Source organism: Ursus arctos, unplaced genomic scaffold, assembly GCF_023065955.2.
Source record: "Ursus arctos isolate Adak ecotype North America unplaced genomic scaffold, UrsArc2.0 scaffold_6, whole genome shotgun sequence".
In the NCBI taxonomy this organism is placed as follows: Eukaryota; Metazoa; Chordata; class Mammalia; order Carnivora; family Ursidae; genus Ursus; species Ursus arctos.
Window position 1 is genome coordinate 4800741 of NW_026623078.1, and position 27465 is coordinate 4828205.

Here is a 27465-nt window from a genome sequence, read left to right on the forward strand (position 1 = left end):
GGACTCACCCTGTCACCCTGCCGCCACCCGGGCCCCAGGGGCGCTGCAGGTCATTCAGGGCGGGGAAAACGGGCAGGGTCCTCCGATCCCCCGGCGACCTTCGAAGGCTTCCCGCGCCAAAACGCTTCGGCCTAGCTCCCGCTCGCCCGCGCCCTCCCCTCGGCCCTCCCCTCACTCGCCGCACAGCTAGCACGTCGGGCCTGCCGGCCTCCTGGGGGCTAACTGTAACCTTAGGTCGGCCCCCGAGGGGCCACTACCAAGGGTCTGCCCCCGCAACGCCGGGGATTGGGGACCCCCAAGCCCCAGTGCCGGGCTCACCCTGCCGCCCCGCCCCTCCGGGCCGCTAGTAGCGCCGCTGGTCATTCAGGGCAGGAGACCGGGTTGGGCCCTCTGAACCCCCGATGACCTTCGAAGGCCCCCCGTGCCAAAACGCTTGGGTCCACATTCTTGCTCTCAAGCGCCCTCACCTGGGTCCACCCCTCCGCTCGCCTCACAGCCGGCGGATCGGGCCTGCTGGCCCCCTGGGGGCTAACAATAACCCTTGGTCGGCCCCCTAGAGCCCTTCCAAAGGGGTCTGGCGCCCCAACGCCGAGGATTGGGGACCCCCAAGCCCCAGCGCCCAAGTCACCCTAACACCCCTCCTCCACCCGGGCCGCTAGGGGAGCCGCCGGTCATTCAGGGCAGAAGAACGTACAGGGCCCTCCAAGCCCCCAGCGACTTTCGAAGGACCCCCGCGCCAAAACGCCTGAGCCCACGCTCCCGCTCGCCAGCGGCCTCACCTCCGCCCGCCTCTCCGCTTGCCGCAGAGCTGGCGGATCGGGCTTCCGGCCTCCTGGGGGCTAAATCTAACCCTAGCTCCATCCCTCGAGGGGCCCCTCCCAAGGGGCCTGGTGCCGCAACGCCAGGGATTCGGGACCCACAAGCCCCAGCGCCAGACTCACCTTCCCGCCCCGCTGCCACCCGGGCCTCTAGGGGCACCGCCGGTCATCCAGGGCGGGAGAACGGGCAGGGTGCTCCGAGCCCCTGGTGACCTTCAAAGGCCCCCGCACCAAAACGCTTGGGCCCACGCTCCTGCTCTTCAGCGCCCTCACCTCGGCCTGCCCCTCCGCTCGCCACACAGCTGGCAGATCGGGCCTGCCGGCCTCCTGGGGGCTAACCCTAACCCTAGCTCACCCTCGGAGGGGCTCATCCCAAGGTGCCTGGAGCGGCAATGCCGGGCATTGGAGACCCACGAGCCACAGTGCTGGACTCACCGTGCTGCCCCGCCGCCACACAGGCCGCTAGTGGCACCACCGGTCATTCAGGGCGGGAGAACGGGAAGGGCCCTTGGAGCCCCCGGCCTCTTTCGAAGGCCCCCCGCGCCAGAATGCTTGCGCCCACTCTCCCGGTAGCCAGTGCCCTCACCTCGGCCCGCCCCTCCGCTCGCCGCACAGCCGGCGGATAGGGCCCGCCAGCCTCCTGGGGGCTAACCCTATCCCTACGTCGGCCCCCGAGAGGCCCCTCCCAACGGGCCTGGCACCGCAACACCGGGCTTGGGGACCGCTAGCCCCAGCATCCGACTCACCATGCTCCCCCGCCGGCAACTGACCCACTAGGGGCACCGCCGGACATTCAGTGCGGGAGAACGGGCAGGGCTTCTTGAGCCCCGGCGACCTTCGAAGGCCCCCCGCGCCAAAACTCATGGGCCTACGCTACCGCTCGCCAGCGCCCTCACCTCGGCCCTCCCCTCTGCTCACCGCACAGCCGGTGGATTGGGCCTGCGGCCTCCTGGGGGCTAACCATAACCCTAGGTCAGCCTCCGAGGGGCCCCTGCGAAGGGGCCTGGTGCCGCAACACCGGGAATTGGGAACTCCCCAACCCCAGCGACGGACTCACCCTGTCACCCTGCCGCCACCCGGGCCCCAGGGGCGCTGCAGGTCATTCAGGGCGGGGAAAACGGGCAGGGTCCTCCGATCCCCCGGCGACCTTCGAAGGCTTCCCGCGCCAAAACGCTTCGGCCTAGCTCCCGCTCGCCCGCGCCCTCCCCTCGGCCCTCCCCTCACTCGCCGCACAGCTAGCACGTCGGGCCTGCCGGCCTCCTGGGGGCTAACTGTAACCTTAGGTCGGCCCCCGAGGGGCCACTACCAAGGGTCTGCCCCCGCAACGCCGGGGATTGGGGACCCCCAAGCCCCAGTGCCGGGCTCACCCTGCCGCCCCGCCCCTCCGGGCCGCTAGTAGCGCCGCTGGTCATTCAGGGCAGGAGACCGGGTTGGGCCCTCTGAACCCCCGATGACCTTCGAAGGCCCCCCGTGCCAAAACGCTTGGGTCCACATTCTTGCTCTCAAGCGCCCTCACCTGGGTCCACCCCTCCGCTCGCCTCACAGCCGGCGGATCGGGCCTGCTGGCCCCCTGGGGGCTAACAATAACCCTTGGTCGGCCCCCTAGAGCCCTTCCAAAGGGGTCTGGCGCCCCAACGCCGAGGACTGGGGACCCCCAAGCCCCAGCGCCCAAGTCACCCTAACACCCCTCCTCCACCCGGGCCGCTAGGGGAGCCGCCGGTCATTCAGGGCAGAAGAACGTACAGGGCCCTCCAAGCCCCCAGCGACTTTCGAAGGACCCCCGCGCCAAAACGCCTGAGCCCACGCTCCCGCTCGCCAGCGGCCTCACCTCCGCCCGCCTCTCCGCTTGCCGCAGAGCTGGCGGATCGGGCTTCCGGCCTCCTGGGGGCTAAATCTAACCATAGGTCGGCCCCCTAGGGGCCCCAGCAAGGGGCCTAGAGCCGCAACACCGGGGATTGGAGAACCCCGAGCTCCAGCGCTGGACACAACCGGCTGCCCCGCTGCCACATGGGCCACTAGGGGCGCTGCCGGTCATTCAGGGCGGGACAACGGGCAGGGCCCTCAGAGCCTCTGGCGACATTCGAAGGCCCCCCGCGCCAAAACGCTTGGGCCCACGCTCCTGCTCACAAGCGCCCTCACCTCGGCCTGCCCCTCTGCTCACCACACAGCCGGCGGATCGGGCCTGCCGGCCTCCTCGGAGCTAACCCTAACCCTAGGTGAGTCCCCGAGGGGCCCCTCCCAAGGGGCATGGCGCCAAAACGCCGGGGATTGGGAACCCCTGAGTCCCAGCGCCCGACTCACCCTACCGCCCCTCCTCCACCAGGGCTTTTAGGGGAGCCGCCCGTCATTCAGGGCGGGAGAACGGGCAGGGCCGTCCGAACCCCTGGCGACATTCGAAGGACCCCCGCGCCAAAATGACTGGGCCCACTCTCCAGACTGCCAGCGGCCTCACCTCCGACCACCCCTCCACTCACCGCAGAGCTGGCGGATCGGGCCTGCGGGCCTCCTGGGGGCTAAGCCTAACCATATGTCGGCCCCCGAGGGGCCCCTAGCAAGAGGCCTGGAGTCGTAACGCCGGGGATTGGGGACCCCTGAACCCCAGTGCCGGACTCACCCGGCCGCCCCGCTGCCACCTGCACCACTAGGAGCGCCACCGGTCATTCAGTGCGGGAGAACGGGCAGGGTCCTCCGATCCCCCCACGACCTTCGAAGGGCCCCCCGCACCAAAACACTTGACCCACGCTCCCGCTAGCCAGCGCCCTCACCTCGGCCCGCCCCTCCGCTCGCCGCACAGCCGTAGGATCGGGCCTGTCAGCCCCCTGGGTGTAACCCTAACCCTAGGTCTGCCCCCACGGGGCCCCTCCCAAGGGGCCTGGCATCGCAATGCCGGGGATTGGGGACCCCCGAGCACCAGTGCTGGACTCTCCCTGCCACCCCACCACCACCCAGTCCGCTAGGGGCGCCGCCGGTCATTCAGTGCTGGAGAACAGGCAGGGCCCTCTGAGCCCCCGCGACCTTCGTAGGCCCCTCGCGCCAAAATGCTTGGGCCCACGCTCCCACTCGCCAGCGCCCTCTACTCGGCCCGCCCCTCCACTTGATGAACAGCTAGCGGATCAGGCCTGCCTGTTTCCTGGGGGCTAACACTATCCCTAGGTCAGACCCCAAGGGGCCACTTCCAAAGGCCTGGTGCCACAACGCCGGGGATTGGTGACCCCCAAGCCTCAGCGCCGGAGTCACCCTTCCGCCCCACAGCTACCGGGCCAGTAGGGACGCCACCAGTCATTCAGAGCGGGAGAATGGGCAGGGCCCTCCGAGGCCCTGGCGACCTTTGAGGCCCCCCACGCCAAAACGCTTGGGCCCACGCTCCCGCTAGCAAGCGCCCTCACCTCGGTCCGCCCCCCCTCTCGCCGCACAGACAGCGGATTGGGCCTGCCAGCCTCCTGGGAACTAACCCTAACTCTAGGTCTGCTCACGAGGGGCCCCTCCCAAGGGGCCTGGCGATGCCACGCCGGGGATTGGGGACCCTCAAGCCCCAGCGCATTACTTACCCTGCCGCCCTGCCGCCACCCGGGCTGCTAGGGGCGCCACCGGTTATTTAGGGCGGGAGAACGGGCAGGGCCCTCCGAGCCCCCAGTGACCTTTGAAGGCCCCCCGTGACAAAACGCTTGGGCCTAGGCTCCTGCTCGCCAGCACCCTCTCCTCAGCCCGCCCCTCCGCTCGCCGCACAGCCGGCAGATCGGGACTGCCGGCCTCCTGGGGCTAACCCTAACCCTAGGTCGGCTCCCGAGGGGCCCATCCCAAGGGGCCTGGCGCCGCCACGCGGGTGATTGGGGACCCCCGAGCACCAGGGCTGAACTCACCCTGCCGCCCCGCTGCGACCCGGATCGCTAGGGGCACCGTCCTCATTCGGGGCTGGGGAACGGGCAGGGCCCTCTGAGCCCCCGGTGACCTTCGAAGGCCCGACACGCCAAAACGCTTGGGCTCCCGCTCCCGCTCGCCAGCGCCCTCACCTCGCCCCGCCCCTCCGTTCTCTGCACAGCCGGCGGATCGGGCCCCGGCCTCCTTTGGGCTAACCTCAACCCTAGGTCGGCCCCCGAGGGACCCCTCCCAAGGGGCCAGGCGCCGCCACGCCGGGGCATTTGGACCCCTGAGCCCTACTCCAGACTCACCCTGCCGCCCCGCCGCCACCCGGGACGCTAGGGGCGCCACCGGTCATTCAGGGAGGGAGTACGGGCAGGGCCCTCCGAGCCCCCGATGACCTTCGAAGGCCCCCCGCACCAAAACGCTTGGGCCTAAGCTCCCGCTCGCCAGCGCCCTCACCTCGGCTCACCCCTCCCCTCGCCGCACAGCCGGCCAATCGGGCCTGCCGGCCTCCTTTGGGCTAACGATAACCCTAGCTCGGCCCCCGAGGGACCCCTCCCAAGGGGCCTGGCAATGCCACGCCGGGTATTGGGGACCCCCGAGCCCGAGCTCCGGACTCACCCTGCCTCCCCGCCGCCACCCTGGCCGCTAGGGAGCCGCCGGGCATTCAGGGCGGGAGAACTTGCTGGGCCCTCTGAGCCCCCGGTGAGCTTCGAAGGCCCCCCATGCCAAAACGCTTGGGCCCACGCTCCCGCTTGCCAGCGCATTCACGTCAGCCCACCCCTCCGCTCGCTGCACAGCCGGCGGATTGGGCCCGCCGGCCTCCTTTGGGCTAACACTCACCATATGTCGGCCCCCGAGGGACCCCTCCCAAGTGCCTGGAGCCACCGCGCCGGGGATCGGGGACCACTGAGCCCCAGCTCCAGACTCATCCTGCCGACACGCTGCCACCCTGGCCGCTAGGGGCGCCACCGGTCATTTAGGGTGTGAGAATGGGCAGGGCCCTCCAAGCCCCCAGCGACAATCCAAGGCCCCCCGTGCCAAAACGCCTGGGCCCACGCTCCCCCTCGCCAGCGCCCTCACCTCGGCCGCCCCTCTGCTCGCCGCACAGCCGGCGGTTCGGGCCTGCCGGCCTCCTTTGGGCTAACCCTAAACCTAGGTCGGCCCCAGAGGAGCCCCTCCCAAGGGGCCTGGCGCCGCCACGCTGGGGATTGGGGACACCCGAACCCCACCGCCGGACGCACTCTGCCGCTCCTCACCACCCGGCCCGCTAGGGGCGCCGTCCTCATTCAGGGCGTTAGAACGGGCAGGGCCCCCCGAGCCCCCGGCGACCTTCGAAGGTCCCCCGCGACAAAACGCTTGGGGCCATGCTCCCGCTCGCCAGCGCCCTCACCTCGGCTAGCCCCTCCGCATGTGGCAGAGCCGGCGGATCGGGCCTGCCAGCCTCCTGGGGGCTAACCCGAACCCTAGGTCGGCCCCCAAGGGGCCCCTCCCAAGGGGCCTATCGCTACAATGCCTGGGATTGGTGACCCCCGAGTCCAAGCGCTGGACTCACCGTGCCGCCCCGCCGCCACCCGGGCCGGTAGGAGAGCTGTCGGTCATTCAGGGCAGAACAACGGACAGGGCCCTCGGAGCCCCCAGCGCCGTTTGAAGGCCCTCCGCGCCAAAACCCTTGAGCCCACGCTCCCGCTCGCCAGCACCATCACTTCAGCCCACCCTCCGCTCCCTGCACAGCCGGCGGATTGGGCCTGACGGCCTCCTGGGGGCTAACCCTAACCCAAGCTCGATCCCTCGAGGGGCCCATCCCAAGGGGCCTGGTGCCGCAACGCCAGGGATTCGGGACCCACAAGCCCCAGCGCCAGACTCACCCTCCCGCCCCGCTGCCACCCGGGCCTCTAGGGGCACCGCCGGTCATCCAGGGCGGGAGAACGGGCAGGGCTTCTTGAGCCCCGGCGACCTTCGAATGCCCCCGCGCCAAAACTCATGGGCCTACGCTACCGCTCGCCAGCGCCCTCACCTCGGCCCTCCCCTCTGCTCACCGCACAGCCGGTGGATTGGGCCTGCGGCCTCCTGGGGGCTAACCATAACCCTAGGTCAGCCTCCGAGGGGCCCCTGCGAAGGGGCCTGGTGCCGCAACACCGGGAATTGGGAACTCCCCAACCCCAGCGACGGACTCACCCTGTCACCCTGCCGCCACCCGGGCCCCAGGGGCGCTGCAGGTCATTCAGGGCGGGAAAACGGGCAGGGTCCTCCGATCCCCCGGCGACCTTCGAAGGCTTCCCGCGCCAAAACGCTTCGGCCTAGCTCCCGCTCGCCCGCGCCCTCCCCTCGGCCCTCCCCTCACTCGCCGCACAGCTAGCACGTCGGGCCTGCCGGCCTCCTGGGGGCTAACTGTAACCTTAGGTCGGCCCCCGAGGGGCCACTACCAAGGGTCTGCCCCCGCAACGCCGGGGATTGGGGACCCCCAAGCCCCAGTGCCGGGCTCACCCTGCCGCCCCGCCCCTCCGGGCCGCTAGTAGCGCCGCTGGTCATTCAGGGCAGGAGACCGGGTTGGGCCCTCTGAACCCCCGATGACCTTCGAAGGCCCCCCGTGCCAAAACGCTTGGGTCCACATTCTTGCTCTCAAGCGCCCTCACCTGGGTCCACCCCTCCGCTCGCCTCACAGCCGGCGGATCGGGCCTGCTGGCCCCCTGGGGGCTAACAATAACCCTTGGTCGGCCCCCTAGAGCCCTTCCAAAGGGGTCTGGCGCCCCAACGCCGAGGATTGGGGACCCCCAAGCCCCAGCGCCCAAGTCACCCTAACACCCCTCCTCCACCCGGGCCGCTAGGGGAGCCGCCGGTCATTCAGGGCAGAAGAACGTACAGGGCCCTCCAAGCCCCCAGCGACTTTCGAAGGACCCCCGCGCCAAAACGCCTGAGCCCACGCTCCCGCTCGCCAGCGGCCTCACCTCCGCCCGCCTCTCCGCTTGCCGCAGAGCTGGCGGATCGGGCTTCCGGCCTCTTGGGGGCTAAATCTAACCCTAGCTCCATCCCTCGAGGGGCCCCTCCCAAGGGGCCTGGTGCCGCAACGCCAGGGATTCGGGACCCACAAGCCCCAGCGCCAGACTCACCTTCCCGCCCCGCTGCCACCCGGGCCTCTAGGGGCACCGCCGGTCATCCAGGGCGGGAGAACGGGCAGGGTGCTCCGAGCCCCTGGTGACCTTCAAAGGCCCCCGCACCAAAACGCTTGGGCCCACGCTCCTGCTCTTCAGCGCCCTCACCTCGGCCTGCCCCTCCGCTCGCCACACAGCTGGCAGATCGGGCCTGCCGGCCTCCTGGGGGCTAACCCTAACCCTAGCTCACCCTCGGAGGGGCTCATCCCAAGGTGCCTGGAGCGGCAATGCCGGGCATTGGAGACCCACGAGCCACAGTGCTGGACTCACCGTGCTGCCCCGCCGCCACACAGGCCGCTAGTGGCACCACCGGTCATTCAGGGCGGGAGAACGGGAAGGGCCCTTGGAGCCCCCGGCCTCTTTCGAAGGCCCCCCGCGCCAGAAAGCTTGCGCCTACTCTCCCGGTAGCCAGTGCCCTCACCTCGGCCCGCCCCTCCGCTCGCCGCACAGCCGGCGGATAGGGCCCGCCAGCCTCCTGGGGGCTAACCCTATCCCTACGTCGGCCCCCGAGAGGCCCCTCCCAACGGGCCTGGCACCGCAACACCGGGCTTGGGGACCGCTAGCCCCAGCATCCGACTCACCATGCTCCCCCGCCGGCAACTGACCCACTAGGGGCACCGCCGGACATTCAGTGCGGGAGAACGGGCAGGGCTTCTTGAGCCCCGGCGACCTTCGAAGGCCCCCCGCGCCAAAACTCATGGGCCTACGCTACCGCTCGCCAGCGCCCTCACCTCGGCCCTCCCCTCTGCTCACCGCACAGCCGGTGGATTGGGCCTGCGGCCTCCTGGGGGCTAACCATAACCCTAGGTCAGCCTCCGAGGGGCCCCTGCGAAGGGGCCTGGTGCCGCAACACCGGGAATTGGGAACTCCCCAACCCCAGCGACGGACTCACCCTGTCACCCTGCCGCCACCCGGGCCCCAGGGGCGCTGCAGGTCATTCAGGGCGGGAAAACGGGCAGGGTCCTCCGATCCCCCGGCGACCTTCGAAGGCTTCCCGCGCCAAAACGCTTCGGCCAAGCTCCCGCTCGCCCGCGCCCTCCCCTCGGCCCTCCCCTCACTCGCCGCACAGCTAGCACGTCGGGCCTGCCGGCCTCCTGGGGGCTAACTGTAACCTTAGGTCGGCCCCCGAGGGGCCACTACCAAGGGTCTGCCCCCGCAACGCCGGGGATTGGGGACCCCCAAGCCCCAGTGCCGGGCTCACCCTGCCGCCCCGCCCCTCCGGGCCGCTAGTAGCGCCGCTGGTCATTCAGGGCAGGAGACCGGGTTGGGCCCTCTGAACCCCCGATGACCTTCGAAGGCCCCCCGTGCCAAAACGCTTGGGTCCACATTCTTGCTCTCAAGCGCCCTCACCTGGGTCCACCCCTCCGCTCGCCTCACAGCCGGCGGATCGGGCCTGCTGGCCCCCTGGGGGCTAACAATAACCCTTGGTCGGCCCCCTAGAGCCCTTCCAAAGGGGTCTGGCGCCCCAACGCCGAGGATTGGGGACCCCCAAGCCCCAGCGCCCAAGTCACCCTAACACCCCTCCTCCACCCGGGCCGCTAGGGGAGCCGCCGGTCATTCAGGGCAGAAGAACGTACAGGGCCCTCCAAGCCCCCAGCGACTTTCGAAGGACCCCCGCGCCAAAACGCCTGAGCCCACGCTCCCGCTCGCCAGCGGCCTCACCTCCGCCCGCCTCTCCGCTTGCCGCAGAGCTGGCGGATCGGGCTTCCGGCCTCCTGGGGGCTAAATCTAACCCTAGCTCCATCCCTCGAGGGGCCCCTCCCAAGGGGCCTGGTGCCGCAACGCCAGGGATTCGGGACCCACAAGCCCCAGCGCCAGACTCACCTTCCCGCCCCGCTGCCACCCGGGCCTCTAGGGGCACCGCCGGTCATCCAGGGCGGGAGAACGGGCAGGGTGCTCCGAGCCCCTGGTGACCTTCAAAGGCCCCCGCACCAAAACGCTTGGGCCCACGCTCCTGCTCTTCAGCGCCCTCACCTCGGCCTGCCCCTCCGCTCGCCACACAGCTGGCAGATCGGGCCTGCCGGCCTCCTGGGGGCTAACCCTAACCCTAGCTCACCCTCGGAGGGGCTCATCCCAAGGTGCCTGGAGCGGCAATGCCGGGCATTGGAGACCCACGAGCCACAGTGCTGGACTCACCGTGCTGCCCCGCCGCCACACAGGCCGCTAGTGGCACCACCGGTCATTCAGGGCGGGAGAACGGGAAGGGCCCTTGGAGCCCCCGGCCTCTTTCGAAGGCCCCCCGCGCCAGAAAGCTTGCGCCTACTCTCCCGGTAGCCAGTGCCCTCACCTCGGCCCGCCCCTCCGCTCGCCGCACAGCCGGCGGATAGGGCCCGCCAGCCTCCTGGGGGCTAACCCTATCCCTACGTCGGCCCCCGAGAGGCCCCTCCCAACGGGCCTGGCACCGCAACACCGGGCTTGGGGACCGCTAGCCCCAGCATCCGACTCACCATGCTCCCCCGCCGGCAACTGACCCACTAGGGGCACCGCCGGACATTCAGTGCGGGAGAACGGGCAGGGCTTCTTGAGCCCCGGCGACCTTCGAAGGCCCCCCGCGCCAAAACTCATGGGCCTACGCTACCGCTCGCCAGCGCCCTCACCTCGGCCCTCCCCTCTGCTCACCGCACAGCCGGTGGATTGGGCCTGCGGCCTCCTGGGGGCTAACCATAACCCTAGGTCAGCCTCCGAGGGGCCCCTGCGAAGGGGCCTGGTGCCGCAACACCGGGAATTGGGAACTCCCCAACCCCAGCGACGGACTCACCCTGTCACCCTGCCGCCACCCGGGCCCCAGGGGCGCTGCAGGTCATTCAGGGCGGGAAAACGGGCAGGGTCCTCCGATCCCCCGGCGACCTTCGAAGGCTTCCCGCGCCAAAACGCTTCGGCCAAGCTCCCGCTCGCCCGCGCCCTCCCCTCGGCCCTCCCCTCACTCGCCGCACAGCTGGCACATCGGGCCTGCCGGCCTCCTGGGGGCTAACTGTAACCTTAGGTCGGCCCCCGAGGGGCCACTACCAAGGGTCTGCCCCCGCAACGCCGGGGATTGGGGACCCCCAAGCCCCAGTGCCGGGCTCACCCTGCCGCCCCGCCCCTCCGGGCCGCTAGTAGCGCCGCTGGTCATTCAGGGCAGGAGACCGGGTTGGGCCCTCTGAACCCCCGATGACCTTCGAAGGCCCCCCGTGCCAAAACGCTTGGGTCCACATTCTTGCTCTCAAGCGCCCTCACCTGGGTCCACCCCTCCGCTCGCCTCACAGCCGGCGGATCGGGCCTGCTGGCCCCCTGGGGGCTAACAATAACCCTTGGTCGGCCCCCTAGAGCCCTTCCAAAGGGGTCTGGCGCCCCAACGCCGAGGATTGGGGACCCCCAAGCCCCAGCGCCCAAGTCACCCTAACACCCCTCCTCCACCCGGGCCGCTAGGGGAGCCGCCGGTCATTCAGGGCAGAAGAACGTACAGGGCCCTCCAAGCCCCCAGCGACTTTCGAAGGACCCCCGCGCCAAAACGCCTGAGCCCACGCTCCCGCTCGCCAGCGGCCTCACCTCCGCCCGCCTCTCCGCTTGCCGCAGAGCTGGCGGATCGGGCTTCCGGCCTCCTGGGGGCTAAATCTAACCCTAGCTCCATCCCTCGAGGGGCCCCTCCCAAGGGGCCTGGTGCCGCAACGCCAGGGATTCGGGACCCACAAGCCCCAGCGCCAGACTCACCTTCCCGCCCCGCTGCCACCCGGGCCTCTAGGGGCACCGCCGGTCATCCAGGGCGGGAGAACGGGCAGGGTGCTCCGAGCCCCTGGTGACCTTCAAAGGCCCCCGCACCAAAACGCTTGGGCCCACGCTCCTGCTCTTCAGCGCCCTCACCTCGGCCTGCCCCTCCGCTCGCCACACAGCTGGCAGATCGGGCCTGCCGGCCTCCTGGGGGCTAACCCTAACCCTAACCCTAGCTCCACCTCGGAGGGGCTCATCCCAAGGTGCCTGGAGCGGCAATGCCGGGCATTGGAGACCCACGAGCCACAGTGCTGGACTCACCGTGCTGCCCCGCCGCCACACAGGCCGCTAGTGGCACCACCGGTCATTCAGGGCGGGAGAACGGGAAGGGCCCTTGGAGCCCCCGGCCTCTTTCGAAGGCCCCCCGCGCCAGAAAGCTTGCGCCTACTCTCCCGGTAGCCAGTGCCCTCACCTCGGCCCGCCCCTCCGCTCGCCGCACAGCCGGCGGATAGGGCCCGCCAGCCTCCTGGGGGCTAACCCTATCCCTACGTCGGCCCCCGAGAGGCCCCTCCCAACGGGCCTGGCACCGCAACACCGGGCTTGGGGACCGCTAGCCCCAGCATCCGACTCACCATGCTCCCCCGCCGGCAACTGACCCACTAGGGGCACCGCCGGACATTCAGTGCGGGAGAACGGGCAGGGCTTCTTGAGCCCCGGCGACCTTCGAAGGCCCCCCGCGCCAAAACTCATGGGCCTACGCTACCGCTCGCCAGCGCCCTCACCTCGGCCCTCCCCTCTGCTCACCGCACAGCCGGTGGATTGGGCCTGCGGCCTCCTGGGGGCTAACCATAACCCTAGGTCAGCCTCCGAGGGGCCCCTGCGAAGGGGCCTGGTGCCGCAACACCGGGAATTGGGAACTCCCCAACCCCAGCGACGGACTCACCCTGTCACCCTGCCGCCACCCGGGCCCCAGGGGCGCTGCAGGTCATTCAGGGCGGGAAAACGGGCAGGGTCCTCCGATCCCCCGGCGACCTTCGAAGGCTTCCCGCGCCAAAACGCTTCGGCCTAGCTCCCGCTCGCCCGCGCCCTCCCCTCGGCCCTCCCCTCACTCGCCGCACAGCTAGCACATCGGGCCTGCCGGCCTCCTGGGGGCTAACTGTAACCTTAGGTCGGCCCCCGAGGGGCCACTACCAAGGGTCTGCCCCCGCAACGCCGGGGATTGGGGACCCCCAAGCCCCAGTGCCGGGCTCACCCTGCCGCCCCGCCCCTCCGGGCCGCTAGTAGCGCCGCTGGTCATTCAGGGCAGGAGACCGGGTTGGGCCCTCTGAACCCCCGATGACCTTCGAAGGCCCCCCGTGCCAAAACGCTTGGGTCCACATTCTTGCTCTCAAGCGCCCTCACCTGGGTCCACCCCTCCGCTCGCCTCACAGCCGGCGGATCGGGCCTGCTGGCCCCCTGGGGGCTAACAATAACCCTTGGTCGGCCCCCTAGAGCCCTTCCAAAGGGGTCTGGCGCCCCAACGCCGAGGACTGGGGACCCCCAAGCCCCAGCGCCCAAGTCACCCTAACACCCCTCCTCCACCCGGGCCGCTAGGGGAGCCGCCGGTCATTCAGGGCAGAAGAACGTACAGGGCCCTCCAAGCCCCCAGCGACTTTCGAAGGACCCCCGCGCCAAAACGCCTGAGCCCACGCTCCCGCTCGCCAGCGGCCTCACCTCCGCCCGCCTCTCCGCTTGCCGCAGAGCTGGCGGATCGGGCTTCCGGCCTCCTGGGGGCTAAATCTAACCATAGGTCGGCCCCCTAGGGGCCCCAGCAAGGGGCCTAGAGCCGCAACACCGGGGATTGGAGAACCCCGAGCTCCAGCGCTGGACACAACCGGCTGCCCCGCTGCCACATGGGCCACTAGGGGCGCTGCCGGTCATTCAGGGCGGGACAACGGGCAGGGCCCTCAGAGCCTCTGGCGACATTCGAAGGCCCCCCGCGCCAAAACGCTTGGGCCCACGCTCCTGCTCACAAGCGCCCTCACCTCGGCCTGCCCCTCTGCTCACCACACAGCCGGCGGATCGGGCCTGCCGGCCTCCTCGGAGCTAACCCTAACCCTAGGTGAGTCCCCGAGGGGCCCCTCCCAAGGGGCATGGCGCCAAAACGCCGGGGATTGGGAACCCCTGAGTCCCAGCGCCCGACTCACCCTACCGCCCCTCCTCCACCAGGGCTTTTAGGGGAGCCGCCCGTCATTCAGGGCGGGAGAACGGGCAGGGCCGTCCGAACCCCTGGCGACATTCGAAGGACCCCCGCGCCAAAATGACTGGGCCCACTCTCCAGACTGCCAGCGGCCTCACCTCCGACCACCCCTCCACTCACCGCAGAGCTGGCGGATCGGGCCTGCGGGCCTCCTGGGGGCTAAGCCTAACCATATGTCGGCCCCCGAGGGGCCCCTAGCAAGAGGCCTGGAGTCGTAACGCCGGGGATTGGGGACCCCTGAACCCCAGTGCCGGACTCACCCGGCCGCCCCGCTGCCACCTGCACCACTAGGAGCGCCACCGGTCATTCAGTGCGGGAGAACGGGCAGGGTCCTCCGATCCCCCCACGACCTTCGAAGGGCCCCCCGCACCAAAACACTTGACCCACGCTCCCGCTAGCCAGCGCCCTCACCTCGGCCCGCCCCTCCGCTCGCCGCACAGCCGTAGGATCGGGCCTGTCAGCCCCCTGGGTGTAACCCTAACCCTAGGTCTGCCCCCATGGGGCCCCTCCCAAGGGGCCTGGCATCGCAATGCCGGGGATTGGGGACCCCCGAGCACCAGTGCTGGACTCTCCCTGCCACCCCACCACCACCCAGTCCGCTAGGGGCGCCGCCGGTCATTCAGTGCTGGAGAACAGGCAGGGCCCTCTGAGCCCCCGCGACCTTCGTAGGCCCCTCGCGCCAAAATGCTTGGGCCCACGCTCCCACTCGCCAGCGCCCTCTACTCGGCCCGCCCCTCCACTTGATGAACAGCTAGCGGATCAGGCCTGCCTGTTTCCTGGGGGCTAACACTATCCCTAGGTCAGACCCCAAGGGGCCACTTCCAAAGGCCTGGTGCCACAACGCCGGGGATTGGTGACCCCCAAGCCTCAGCGCCGGAGTCACCCTTCCGCCCCACAGCTACCGGGCCAGTAGGGACGCCACCAGTCATTCAGAGCGGGAGAATGGGCAGGGCCCTCCGAGGCCCTGGCGACCTTTGAGGCCCCCCACGCCAAAACGCTTGGGCCCACGCTCCCGCTAGCAAGCGCCCTCACCTCGGTCCGCCCCCCCTCTCGCCGCACAGACAGCGGATTGGGCCTGCCAGCCTCCTGGGAACTAACCCTAACTCTAGGTCTGCTCACGAGGGGCCCCTCCCAAGGGGCCTGGCGATGCCACGCCGGGGATTGGGGACCCTCAAGCCCCAGCGCATTACTTACCCTGCCGCCCTGCCGCCACCCGGGCTGCTAGGGGCGCCACCGGTTATTTAGGGCGGGAGAACGGGCAGGGCCCTCCGAGCCCCCAGTGACCTTTGAAGGCCCCCCGTGACAAAACGCTTGGGCCTAGGCTCCTGCTCGCCAGCACCCTCTCCTCAGCCCGCCCCTCCGCTCGCCGCACAGCCGGCAGATCGGGACTGCCGGCCTCCTGGGGCTAACCCTAACCCTAGGTCGGCTCCCGAGGGGCCCATCCCAAGGGGCCTGGCGCCGCCACGCGGGTGATTGGGGACCCCCGAGCACCAGGGCTGAACTCACCCTGCCGCCCCGCTGCGACCCGGATCGCTAGGGGCACCGTCCTCATTCGGGGCTGGGGAACGGGCAGGGCCCTCTGAGCCCCCGGTGACCTTCGAAGGCCCGACACGCCAAAACGCTTGGGCTCCCGCTCCCGCTCGCCAGCGCCCTCACCTCGCCCCGCCCCTCCGTTCTCTGCACAGCCGGCGGATCGGGCCCCGGCCTCCTTTGGGCTAACCTCAACCCTAGGTCGGCCCCCGAGGGACCCCTCCCAAGGGGCCAGGCGCCGCCACGCCGGGGCATTTGGACCCCTGAGCCCTACTCCAGACTCACCCTGCCGCCCCGCCGCCACCCGGGACGCTAGGGGCGCCACCGGTCATTCAGGGAGGGAGTACGGGCAGGGCCCTCCGAGCCCCCGATGACCTTCGAAGGCCCCCCGCACCAAAACGCTTGGGCCTAAGCTCCCGCTCGCCAGCGCCCTCACCTCGGCTCACCCCTCCCCTCGCCGCACAGCCGGCCAATCGGGCCTGCCGGCCTCCTTTGGGCTAACGATAACCCTAGCTCGGCCCCCGAGGGACCCCTCCCAAGGGGCCTGGCAATGCCACGCCGGGTATTGGGGACCCCCGAGCCCGAGCTCCGGACTCACCCTGCCTCCCCGCCGCCACCCTGGCCGCTAGGGAGCCGCCGGGCATTCAGGGCGGGAGAACTTGCTGGGCCCTCTGAGCCCCCGGTGAGCTTCGAAGGCCCCCCCATGCCAAAACGCTTGGGCCCACGCTCCCGCTTGCCAGCGCATTCACGTCAGCCCACCCCTCCGCTCGCTGCACAGCCGGCGGATTGGGCCCGCCGGCCTCCTTTGGGCTAACACTCACCATATGTCGGCCCCCGAGGGACCCCTCCCAAGTGCCTGGAGCCACCGCGCCGGGGATCGGGGACCACTGAGCCCCAGCTCCAGACTCATCCTGCCGACACGCTGCCACCCTGGCCGCTAGGGGCGCCACCGGTCATTTAGGGTGTGAGAATGGGCAGGGCCCTCCAAGCCCCCAGCGACAATCCAAGGCCCCCCGTGCCAAAACGCCTGGGCCCACGCTCCCCCTCGCCAGCGCCCTCACCTCGGCCGCCCCTCTGCTCGCCGCACAGCCGGCGGTTCGGGCCTGCCGGCCTCCTTTGGGCTAACCCTAAACCTAGGTCGGCCCCAGAGGAGCCCCTCCCAAGGGGCCTGGCGCCGCCACGCTGGGGATTGGGGACACCCGAACCCCACCGCCGGACGCACTCTGCCGCTCCTCACCACCCGGCCCGCTAGGGGCGCCGTCCTCATTCAGGGCGTTAGAACGGGCAGGGCCCCCCGAGCCCCCGGCGACCTTCGAAGGTCCCCCGCGACAAAACGCTTGGGGCCATGCTCCCGCTCGCCAGCGCCCTCACCTCGGCTAGCCCCTCCGCATGTGGCAGAGCCGGCGGATCGGGCCTGCCAGCCTCCTGGGGGCTAACCCGAACCCTAGGTCGGCCCCCAAGGGGCCCCTCCCAAGGGGCCTATCGCTACAATGCCTGGGATTGGTGACCCCCGAGTCCAAGCGCTGGACTCACCGTGCCGCCCCGCCGCCACCCGGGCCGGTAGGAGAGCTGTCGGTCATTCAGGGCAGAACAACGGACAGGGCCCTCGGAGCCCCCAGCGCCGTTTGAAGGCCCTCCGCGCCAAAACCCTTGAGCCCACGCTCCCGCTCGCCAGCACCATCACTTCAGCCCACCCTCCGCTCCCTGCACAGCCGGCGGATTGGGCCTGACGGCCTCCTGGGGGCTAACCCTAACCCAAGCTCGATCCCTCGAGGGGCCCATCCCAAGGGGCCTGGTGCCGCAACGCCAGGGATTCGGGACCCACAAGCCCCAGCGCCAGACTCACCCTCCCGCCCCGCTGCCACCCGGGCCTCTAGGGGCACCGCCGGTCATCCAGGGCGGGAGAACGGGCAGGGCTTCTTGAGCCCCGGCGACCTTCGAATGCCCCCGCGCCAAAACTCATGGGCCTACGCTACCGCTCGCCAGCGCCCTCACCTCGGCCCTCCCCTCTGCTCACCGCACAGCCGGTGGATTGGGCCTGCGGCCTCCTGGGGGCTAACCATAACCCTAGGTCAGCCTCCGAGGGGCCCCTGCGAAGGGGCCTGGTGCCGCAACACCGGGAATTGGGAACTCCCCAACCCCAGCGACGGACTCACCCTGTCACCCTGCCGCCACCCGGGCCCCAGGGGCGCTGCAGGTCATTCAGGGCGGGAAAACGGGCAGGGTCCTCCGATCCCCCGGCGACCTTCGAAGGCTTCCCGCGCCAAAACGCTTCGGCCTAGCTCCCGCTCGCCCGCGCCCTCCCCTCGGCCCTCCCCTCACTCGCCGCACAGCTAGCACGTCGGGCCTGCCGGCCTCCTGGGGGCTAACTGTAACCTTAGGTCGGCCCCCGAGGGGCCACTACCAAGGGTCTGCCCCCGCAACGCCGGGGATTGGGGACCCCCAAGCCCCAGTGCCGGGCTCACCCTGCCGCCCCGCCCCTCCGGGCCGCTAGTAGCGCCGCTGGTCATTCAGGGCAGGAGACCGGGTTGGGCCCTCTGAACCCCCGATGACCTTCGAAGGCCCCCCGTGCCAAAACGCTTGGGTCCACATTCTTGCTCTCAAGCGCCCTCACCTGGGTCCACCCCTCCGCTCGCCTCACAGCCGGCGGATCGGGCCTGCTGGCCCCCTGGGGGCTAACAATAACCCTTGGTCGGCCCCCTAGAGCCCTTCCAAAGGGGTCTGGCGCCCCAACGCCGAGGATTGGGGACCCCCAAGCCCCAGCGCCCAAGTCACCCTAACACCCCTCCTCCACCCGGGCCGCTAGGGGAGCCGCCGGTCATTCAGGGCAGAAGAACGTACAGGGCCCTCCAAGCCCCCAGCGACTTTCGAAGGACCCCCGCGCCAAAACGCCTGAGCCCACGCTCCCGCTCGCCAGCGGCCTCACCTCCGCCCGCCTCTCCGCTTGCCGCAGAGCTGGCGGATCGGGCTTCCGGCCTCTTGGGGGCTAAATCTAACCCTAGCTCCATCCCTCGAGGGGCCCCTCCCAAGGGGCCTGGTGCCGCAACGCCAGGGATTCGGGACCCACAAGCCCCAGCGCCAGACTCACCTTCCCGCCCCGCTGCCACCCGGGCCTCTAGGGGCACCGCCGGTCATCCAGGGCGGGAGAACGGGCAGGGTGCTCCGAGCCCCTGGTGACCTTCAAAGGCCCCCGCACCAAAACGCTTGGGCCCACGCTCCTGCTCTTCAGCGCCCTCACCTCGGCCTGCCCCTCCGCTCGCCACACAGCTGGCAGATCGGGCCTGCCGGCCTCCTGGGGGCTAACCCTAACCCTAGCTCACCCTCGGAGGGGCTCATCCCAAGGTGCCTGGAGCGGCAATGCCGGGCATTGGAGACCCACGAGCCACAGTGCTGGACTCACCGTGCTGCCCCGCCGCCACACAGGCCGCTAGTGGCACCACCGGTCATTCAGGGCGGGAGAACGGGAAGGGCCCTTGGAGCCCCCGGCCTCTTTCGAAGGCCCCCCGCGCCAGAAAGCTTGCGCCTACTCTCCCGGTAGCCAGTGCCCTCACCTCGGCCCGCCCCTCCGCTCGCCGCACAGCCGGCGGATAGGGCCCGCCAGCCTCCTGGGGGCTAACCCTATCCCTACGTCGGCCCCCGAGAGGCCCCTCCCAACGGGCCTGGCACCGCAACACCGGGCTTGGGGACCGCTAGCCCCAGCATCCGACTCACCATGCTCCCCCGCCGGCAACTGACCCACTAGGGGCACCGCCGGACATTCAGTGCGGGAGAACGGGCAGGGCTTCTTGAGCCCCGGCGACCTTCGAAGGCCCCCCGCGCCAAAACTCATGGGCCTACGCTACCGCTCGCCAGCGCCCTCACCTCGGCCCTCCCCTCTGCTCACCGCACAGCCGGTGGATTGGGCCTGCGGCCTCCTGGGGGCTAACCATAACCCTAGGTCAGCCTCCGAGGGGCCCCTGCGAAGGGGCCTGGTGCCGCAACACCGGGAATTGGGAACTCCCCAACCCCAGCGACGGACTCACCCTGTCACCCTGCCGCCACCCGGGCCCCAGGGGCGCTGCAGGTCATTCAGGGCGGGGAAAACGGGCAGGGTCCTCCGATCCCCCGGCGACCTTCGAAGGCTTCCCGCGCCAAAACGCTTCGGCCAAGCTCCCGCTCGCCCGCGCCCTCCCCTCGGCCCTCCCCTCACTCGCCGCACAGCTAGCACGTCGGGCCTGCCGGCCTCCTGGGGGCTAACTGTAACCTTAGGTCGGCCCCCGAGGGGCCACTACCAAGGGTCTGCCCCCGCAACGCCGGGGATTGGGGACCCCCAAGCCCCAGTGCCGGGCTCACCCTGCCGCCCCGCCCCTCCGGGCCGCTAGTAGCGCCGCTGGTCATTCAGGGCAGGAGACCGGGTTGGGCCCTCTGAACCCCCGATGACCTTCGAAGGCCCCCCGTGCCAAAACGCTTGGGTCCACATTCTTGCTCTCAAGCGCCCTCACCTGGGTCCACCCCTCCGCTCGCCTCACAGCCGGCGGATCGGGCCTGCTGGCCCCCTGGGGGCTAACAATAACCCTTGGTCGGCCCCCTAGAGCCCTTCCAAAGGGGTCTGGCGCCCCAACGCCGAGGATTGGGGACCCCCAAGCCCCAGCGCCCAAGTCACCCTAACACCCCTCCTCCACCCGGGCCGCTAGGGGAGCCGCCGGTCATTCAGGGCAGAAGAACGTACAGGGCCCTCCAAGCCCCCAGCGACTTTCGAAGGACCCCCGCGCCAAAACGCCTGAGCCCACGCTCCCGCTCGCCAGCGGCCTCACCTCCGCCCGCCTCTCCGCTTGCCGCAGAGCTGGCGGATCGGGCTTCCGGCCTCCTGGGGGCTAAATCTAACCCTAGCTCCATCCCTCGAGGGGCCCCTCCCAAGGGGCCTGGTGCCGCAACGCCAGGGATTCGGGACCCACAAGCCCCAGCGCCAGACTCACCTTCCCGCCCCGCTGCCACCCGGGCCTCTAGGGGCACCGCCGGTCATCCAGGGCGGGAGAACGGGCAGGGTGCTCCGAGCCCCTGGTGACCTTCAAAGGCCCCCGCACCAAAACGCTTGGGCCCACGCTCCTGCTCTTCAGCGCCCTCACCTCGGCCTGCCCCTCCGCTCGCCACACAGCTGGCAGATCGGGCCTGCCGGCCTCCTGGGGGCTAACCCTAACCCTAACCCTAGCTCCACCTCGGAGGGGCTCATCCCAAGGTGCCTGGAGCGGCAATGCCGGGCATTGGAGACCCACGAGCCACAGTGCTGGACTCACCGTGCTGCCCCGCCGCCACACAGGCCGCTAGTGGCACCACCGGTCATTCAGGGCGGGAGAACGGGAAGGGCCCTTGGAGCCCCCGGCCTCTTTCGAAGGCCCCCCGCGCCAGAAAGCTTGCGCCTACTCTCCCGGTAGCCAGTGCCCTCACCTCGGCCCGCCCCTCCGCTCGCCGCACAGCCGGCGGATAGGGCCCGCCAGCCTCCTGGGGGCTAACCCTATCCCTACGTCGGCCCCCGAGAGGCCCCTCCCAACGGGCCTGGCACCGCAACACCGGGCTTGGGGACCGCTAGCCCCAGCATCCGACTCACCATGCTCCCCCGCCGGCAACTGACCCACTAGGGGCACCGCCGGACATTCAGTGCGGGAGAACGGGCAGGGCTTCTTGAGCCCCGGCGACCTTCGAAGGCCCCCCGCGCCAAAACTCATGGGCCTACGCTACCGCTCGCCAGCGCCCTCACCTCGGCCCTCCCCTCTGCTCACCGCACAGCCGGTGGATTGGGCCTGCGGCCTCCTGGGGGCTAACCATAACCCTAGGTCAGCCTCCGAGGGGCCCCTGCGAAGGGGCCTGGTGCCGCAACACCGGGAATTGGGAACTCCCCAACCCCAGCGACGGACTCACCCTGTCACCCTGCCGCCACCCGGGCCCCAGGGGCGCTGCAGGTCATTCAGGGCGGGAAAACGGGCAGGGTCCTCCGATCCCCCGGCGACCTTCGAAGGCTTCCCGCGCCAAAACGCTTCGGCCTAGCTCCCGCTCGCCCGCGCCCTCCCCTCGGCCCTCCCCTCACTCGCCGCACAGCTAGCACATCGGGCCTGCCGGCCTCCTGGGGGCTAACTGTAACCTTAGGTCGGCCCCCGAGGGGCCACTACCAAGGGTCTGCCCCCGCAACGCCGGGGATTGGGGACCCCCAAGCCCCAGTGCCGGGCTCACCCTGCCGCCCCGCCCCTCCGGGCCGCTAGTAGCGCCGCTGGTCATTCAGGGCAGGAGACCGGGTTGGGCCCTCTGAACCCCCGATGACCTTCGAAGGCCCCCCGTGCCAAAACGCTTGGGTCCACATTCTTGCTCTCAAGCGCCCTCACCTGGGTCCACCCCTCCGCTCGCCTCACAGCCGGCGGATCGGGCCTGCTGGCCCCCTGGGGGCTAACAATAACCCTTGGTCGGCCCCCTAGAGCCCTTCCAAAGGGGTCTGGCGCCCCAACGCCGAGGACTGGGGACCCCCAAGCCCCAGCGCCCAAGTCACCCTAACACCCCTCCTCCACCCGGGCCGCTAGGGGAGCCGCCGGTCATTCAGGGCAGAAGAACGTACAGGGCCCTCCAAGCCCCCAGCGACTTTCGAAGGACCCCCGCGCCAAAACGCCTGAGCCCACGCTCCCGCTCGCCAGCGGCCTCACCTCCGCCCGCCTCTCCGCTTGCCGCAGAGCTGGCGGATCGGGCTTCCGGCCTCCTGGGGGCTAAATCTAACCATAGGTCGGCCCCCTAGGGGCCCCAGCAAGGGGCCTAGAGCCGCAACACCGGGGATTGGAGAACCCCGAGCTCCAGCGCTGGACACAACCGGCTGCCCCGCTGCCACATGGGCCACTAGGGGCGCTGCCGGTCATTCAGGGCGGGACAACGGGCAGGGCCCTCAGAGCCTCTGGCGACATTCGAAGGCCCCCCGCGCCAAAACGCTTGGGCCCACGCTCCTGCTCACAAGCGCCCTCACCTCGGCCTGCCCCTCTGCTCACCACACAGCCGGCGGATCGGGCCTGCCGGCCTCCTCGGAGCTAACCCTAACCCTAGGTGAGTCCCCGAGGGGCCCCTCCCAAGGGGCATGGCGCCAAAACGCCGGGGATTGGGAACCCCTGAGTCCCAGCGCCCGACTCACCCTACCGCCCCTCCTCCACCAGGGCTTTTAGGGGAGCCGCCCGTCATTCAGGGCGGGAGAACGGGCAGGGCCGTCCGAACCCCTGGCGACATTCGAAGGACCCCCGCGCCAAAATGACTGGGCCCACTCTCCAGACTGCCAGCGGCCTCACCTCCGACCACCCCTCCACTCACCGCAGAGCTGGCGGATCGGGCCTGCGGGCCTCCTGGGGGCTAAGCCTAACCATATGTCGGCCCCCGAGGGGCCCCTAGCAAGAGGCCTGGAGTCGTAACGCCGGGGATTGGGGACCCCTGAACCCCAGTGCCGGACTCACCCGGCCGCCCCGCTGCCACCTGCACCACTAGGAGCGCCACCGGTCATTCAGTGCGGGAGAACGGGCAGGGTCCTCCGATCCCCCCACGACCTTCGAAGGGCCCCCCGCACCAAAACACTTGACCCACGCTCCCGCTAGCCAGCGCCCTCACCTCGGCCCGCCCCTCCGCTCGCCGCACAGCCGTAGGATCGGGCCTGTCAGCCCCCTGGGTGTAACCCTAACCCTAGGTCTGCCCCCACGGGGCCCCTCCCAAGGGGCCTGGCATCGCAATGCCGGGGATTGGGGACCCCCGAGCACCAGTGCTGGACTCTCCCTGCCACCCCACCACCACCCAGTCCGCTAGGGGCGCCGCCGGTCATTCAGTGCTGGAGAACAGGCAGGGCCCTCTGAGCCCCCGCGACCTTCGTAGGCCCCTCGCGCCAAAATGCTTGGGCCCACGCTCCCACTCGCCAGCGCCCTCTACTCGGCCCGCCCCTCCACTCGATGAACAGCTAGCGGATCAGGCCTGCCTGTTTCCTGGGGGCTAACACTATCCCTAGGTCAGACCCCAAGGGGCCACTTCCAAAGGCCTGGTGCCACAACGCCGGGGATTGGTGACCCCCAAGCCTCAGCGCCGGAGTCACCCTTCCGCCCCACAGCTACCGGGCCAGTAGGGACGCCACCAGTCATTCAGAGCGGGAGAATGGGCAGGGCCCTCCGAGGCCCTGGCGACCTTTGAGGCCCCCCACGCCAAAACGCTTGGGCCCACGCTCCCGCTAGCAAGCGCCCTCACCTCGGTCCGCCCCCCCTCTCGCCGCACAGACAGCGGATTGGGCCTGCCAGCCTCCTGGGAACTAACCCTAACTCTAGGTCTGCTCACGAGGGGCCCCTCCCAAGGGGCCTGGCGATGCCACGCCGGGGATTGGGGACCCTCAAGCCCCAGCGCATTACTTACCCTGCCGCCCTGCCGCCACCCGGGCTGCTAGGGGCGCCACCGGTTATTTAGGGCGGGAGAACGGGCAGGGCCCTCCGAGCCCCCAGTGACCTTTGAAGGCCCCCCGTGACAAAACGCTTGGGCCTAGGCTCCTGCTCGCCAGCACCCTCTCCTCAGCCCGCCCCTCCGCTCGCCGCACAGCCGGCAGATCGGGACTGCCGGCCTCCTGGGGCTAACCCTAACCCTAGGTCGGCTCCCGAGGGGCCCATCCCAAGGGGCCTGGCGCCGCCACGCGGGTGATTGGGGACCCCCGAGCACCAGGGCTGAACTCACCCTGCCGCCCCGCTGCGACCCGGATCGCTAGGGGCACCGTCCTCATTCGGGGCTGGGGAACGGGCAGGGCCCTCTGAGCCCCCGGTGACCTTCGAAGGCCCGACACGCCAAAACGCTTGGGCTCCCGCTCCCGCTCGCCAGCGCCCTCACCTCGCCCCGCCCCTCCGTTCTCTGCACAGCCGGCGGATCGGGCCCCGGCCTCCTTTGGGCTAACCTCAACCCTAGGTCGGCCCCCGAGGGACCCCTCCCAAGGGGCCAGGCGCCGCCACGCCGGGGCATTTGGACCCCTGAGCCCTACTCCAGACTCACCCTGCCGCCCCGCCGCCACCCGGGACGCTAGGGGCGCCACCGGTCATTCAGGGAGGGAGTACGGGCAGGGCCCTCCGAGCCCCCGATGACCTTCGAAGGCCCCCCGCACCAAAACGCTTGGGCCTAAGCTCCCGCTCGCCAGCGCCCTCACCTCGGCTCACCCCTCCCCTCGCCGCACAGCCGGCCAATCGGGCCTGCCGGCCTCCTTTGGGCTAACGATAACCCTAGCTCGGCCCCCGAGGGACCCCTCCCAAGGGGCCTGGCAATGCCACGCCGGGTATTGGGGACCCCCGAGCCCGAGCTCCGGACTCACCCTGCCTCCCCGCCGCCACCCTGGCCGCTAGGGAGCCGCCGGGCATTCAGGGCGGGAGAACTTGCTGGGCCCTCTGAGCCCCCGGTGAGCTTCGAAGGCCCCCCATGCCAAAACGCTTGGGCCCACGCTCCCGCTTGCCAGCGCATTCACGTCGGCCCACCCCTCCGCTCGCTGCACAGCCGGCGGATTGGGCCCGCCGGCCTCCTTTGGGCTAACACTCACCATATGTCGGCCCCCGAGGGACCCCTCCCAAGTGCCTGGAGCCACCGCGCCGGGGATCGGGGACCACTGAGCCCCAGCTCCAGACTCATCCTGCCGACATGCCGCCACCCTGGCCGCTAGGGGCGCCACCGGTCATTTAGGGTGTGAGAATGGGCAGGGCCCTCCAAGCCCCCAGCGACAATCCAAGGCCCCCCGTGCCAAAACGCCTGGGCCCACGCTCCCCCTCGCCAGCGCCCTCACCTCGGCCGCCCCTCTGCTCGCCGCACAGCCGGCGGTTCGGGCCTGCCGGCCTCCTTTGGGCTAACCCTAAACCTAGGTCGGCCCCAGAGGAGCCCCTCCCAAGGGGCCTGGCGCCGCCACGCTGGGGATTGGGGACACCCGAACCCCACCGCCGGACGCACTCTGCCGCTCCTCACCACCCGGCCCGCTAGGGGCGCCGTCCTCATTCAGGGCGTTAGAACGGGCAGGGCCCCCCGAGCCCCCGGCGACCTTCGAAGGTCCCCCGCGACAAAACGCTTGGGGCCATGCTCCCGCTCGCCAGCGCCCTCACCTCGGCTAGCCCCTCCGCATGTGGCAGAGCCGGCGGATCGGGCCTGCCAGCCTCCTGGGGGCTAACCCGAACCCTAGGTCGGCCCCCAAGGGGCCCCTCCCAAGGGGCCTATCGCTACAATGCCTGGGATTGGTGACCCCCGAGTCCAAGCGCTGGACTCACCGTGCCGCCCCGCCGCCACCCGGGCCGGTAGGAGAGCTGTCGGTCATTCAGGGCAGAACAACGGACAGGGCCCTCGGAGCCCCCAGCGCCGTTTGAAGGCCCGCCGCGCCAAAACCCTTGGGCCCACGCTCCCGCTCGCCAGCACCATCACTTCAGCCCACCCTCCGCTCCCTGCACAGCCGGCGGATTGGGCCTGACGGCCTCCTGGGGGCTAACCCTAACCCAAGCTCGATCCCTCGAGGGGCCCATCCCAAGGGGCCTGGTGCCGCAACGCCAGGGATTCGGGACCCACAAGCCCCAGCGCCAGACTCACCCTCCCGCCCCGCTGCCACCCGGGCCTCTAGGGGCACCGCCGGTCATCCAGGGCGGGAGAACGGGCAGGGCTTCTTGAGCCCCGGCGACCTTCGAAGGCCCCCGCGCCAAAACTCATGGGCCTACGCTACCGCTCGCCAGCGCCCTCACCTCGGCCCTCCCCTCTGCTCACCGCACAGCCGGTGGATTGGGCCTGCGGCCTCCTGGGGGCTAACCATAACCCTAGGTCAGCCTCCGAGGGGCCCCTGCGAAGGGGCCTGGTGCCGCAACACCGGGAATTGGGAACTCCCCAACCCCAGCGACGGACTCACCCTGTCACCCTGCCGCCACCCGGGCCCCAGGGGCGCTGCAGGTCATTCAGGGCGGGAAAACGGGCAGGGTCCTCCGATCCCCCGGCGACCTTCGAAGGCTTCCCGCGCCAAAACGCTTCGGCCTAGCTCCCGCTCGCCCGCGCCCTCCCCTCGGCCCTCCCCTCACTCGCCGCACAGCTAGCACGTCGGGCCTGCCGGCCTCCTGGGGGCTAACTGTAACCTTAGGTCGGCCCCCGAGGGGCCACTACCAAGGGTCTGCCCCCGCAACGCCGGGGATTGGGGACCCCCAAGCCCCAGTGCCGGGCTCACCCTGCCGCCCCGCCCCTCCGGGCCGCTAGTAGCGCCGCTGGTCATTCAGGGCAGGAGACCGGGTTGGGCCCTCTGAACCCCCGATGACCTTCGAAGGCCCCCCGTGCCAAAACGCTTGGGTCCACATTCTTGCTCTCAAGCGCCCTCACCTGGGTCCACCCCTCCGCTCGCCTCACAGCCGGCGGATCGGGCCTGCTGGCCCCCTGGGGGCTAACAATAACCCTTGGTCGGCCCCCTAGAGCCCTTCCAAAGGGGTCTGGCGCCCCAACGCCGAGGACTGGGGACCCCCAAGCCCCAGCGCCCAAGTCACCCTAACACCCCTCCTCCACCCGGGCCGCTAGGGGAGCCGCCGGTCATTCAGGGCAGAAGAACGTACAGGGCCCTCCAAGCCCCCAGCGACTTTCGAAGGACCCCCGCGCCAAAACGCCTGAGCCCACGCTCCCGCTCGCCAGCGGCCTCACCTCCGCCCGCCTCTCCGCTTGCCGCAGAGCTGGCGGATCGGGCTTCCGGCCTCCTGGGGGCTAAATCTAACCCTAGCTCCATCCCTCGAGGGGCCCCTCCCAAGGGGCCTGGTGCCGCAACGCCAGGGATTCGGGACCCACAAGCCCCAGCGCCAGACTCACCTTCCCGCCCCGCTGCCACCCGGGCCTCTAGGGGCACCGCCGGTCATCCAGGGCGGGAGAACGGGCAGGGTGCTCCGAGCCCCTGGTGACCTTCAAAGGCCCCCGCACCAAAACGCTTGGGCCCACGCTCCTGCTCTTCAGCGCCCTCACCTCGGCCTGCCCCTCCGCTCGCCACACAGCTGGCAGATCGGGCCTGCCGGCCTCCTGGGGGCTAACCCTAACCCTAGCTCACCCTCGGAGGGGCTCATCCCAAGGTGCCTGGAGCGGCAATGCCGGGCATTGGAGACCCACGAGCCACAGTGCTGGACTCACCGTGCTGCCCCGCCGCCACACAGGCCGCTAGTGGCACCACCGGTCATTCAGGGCGGGA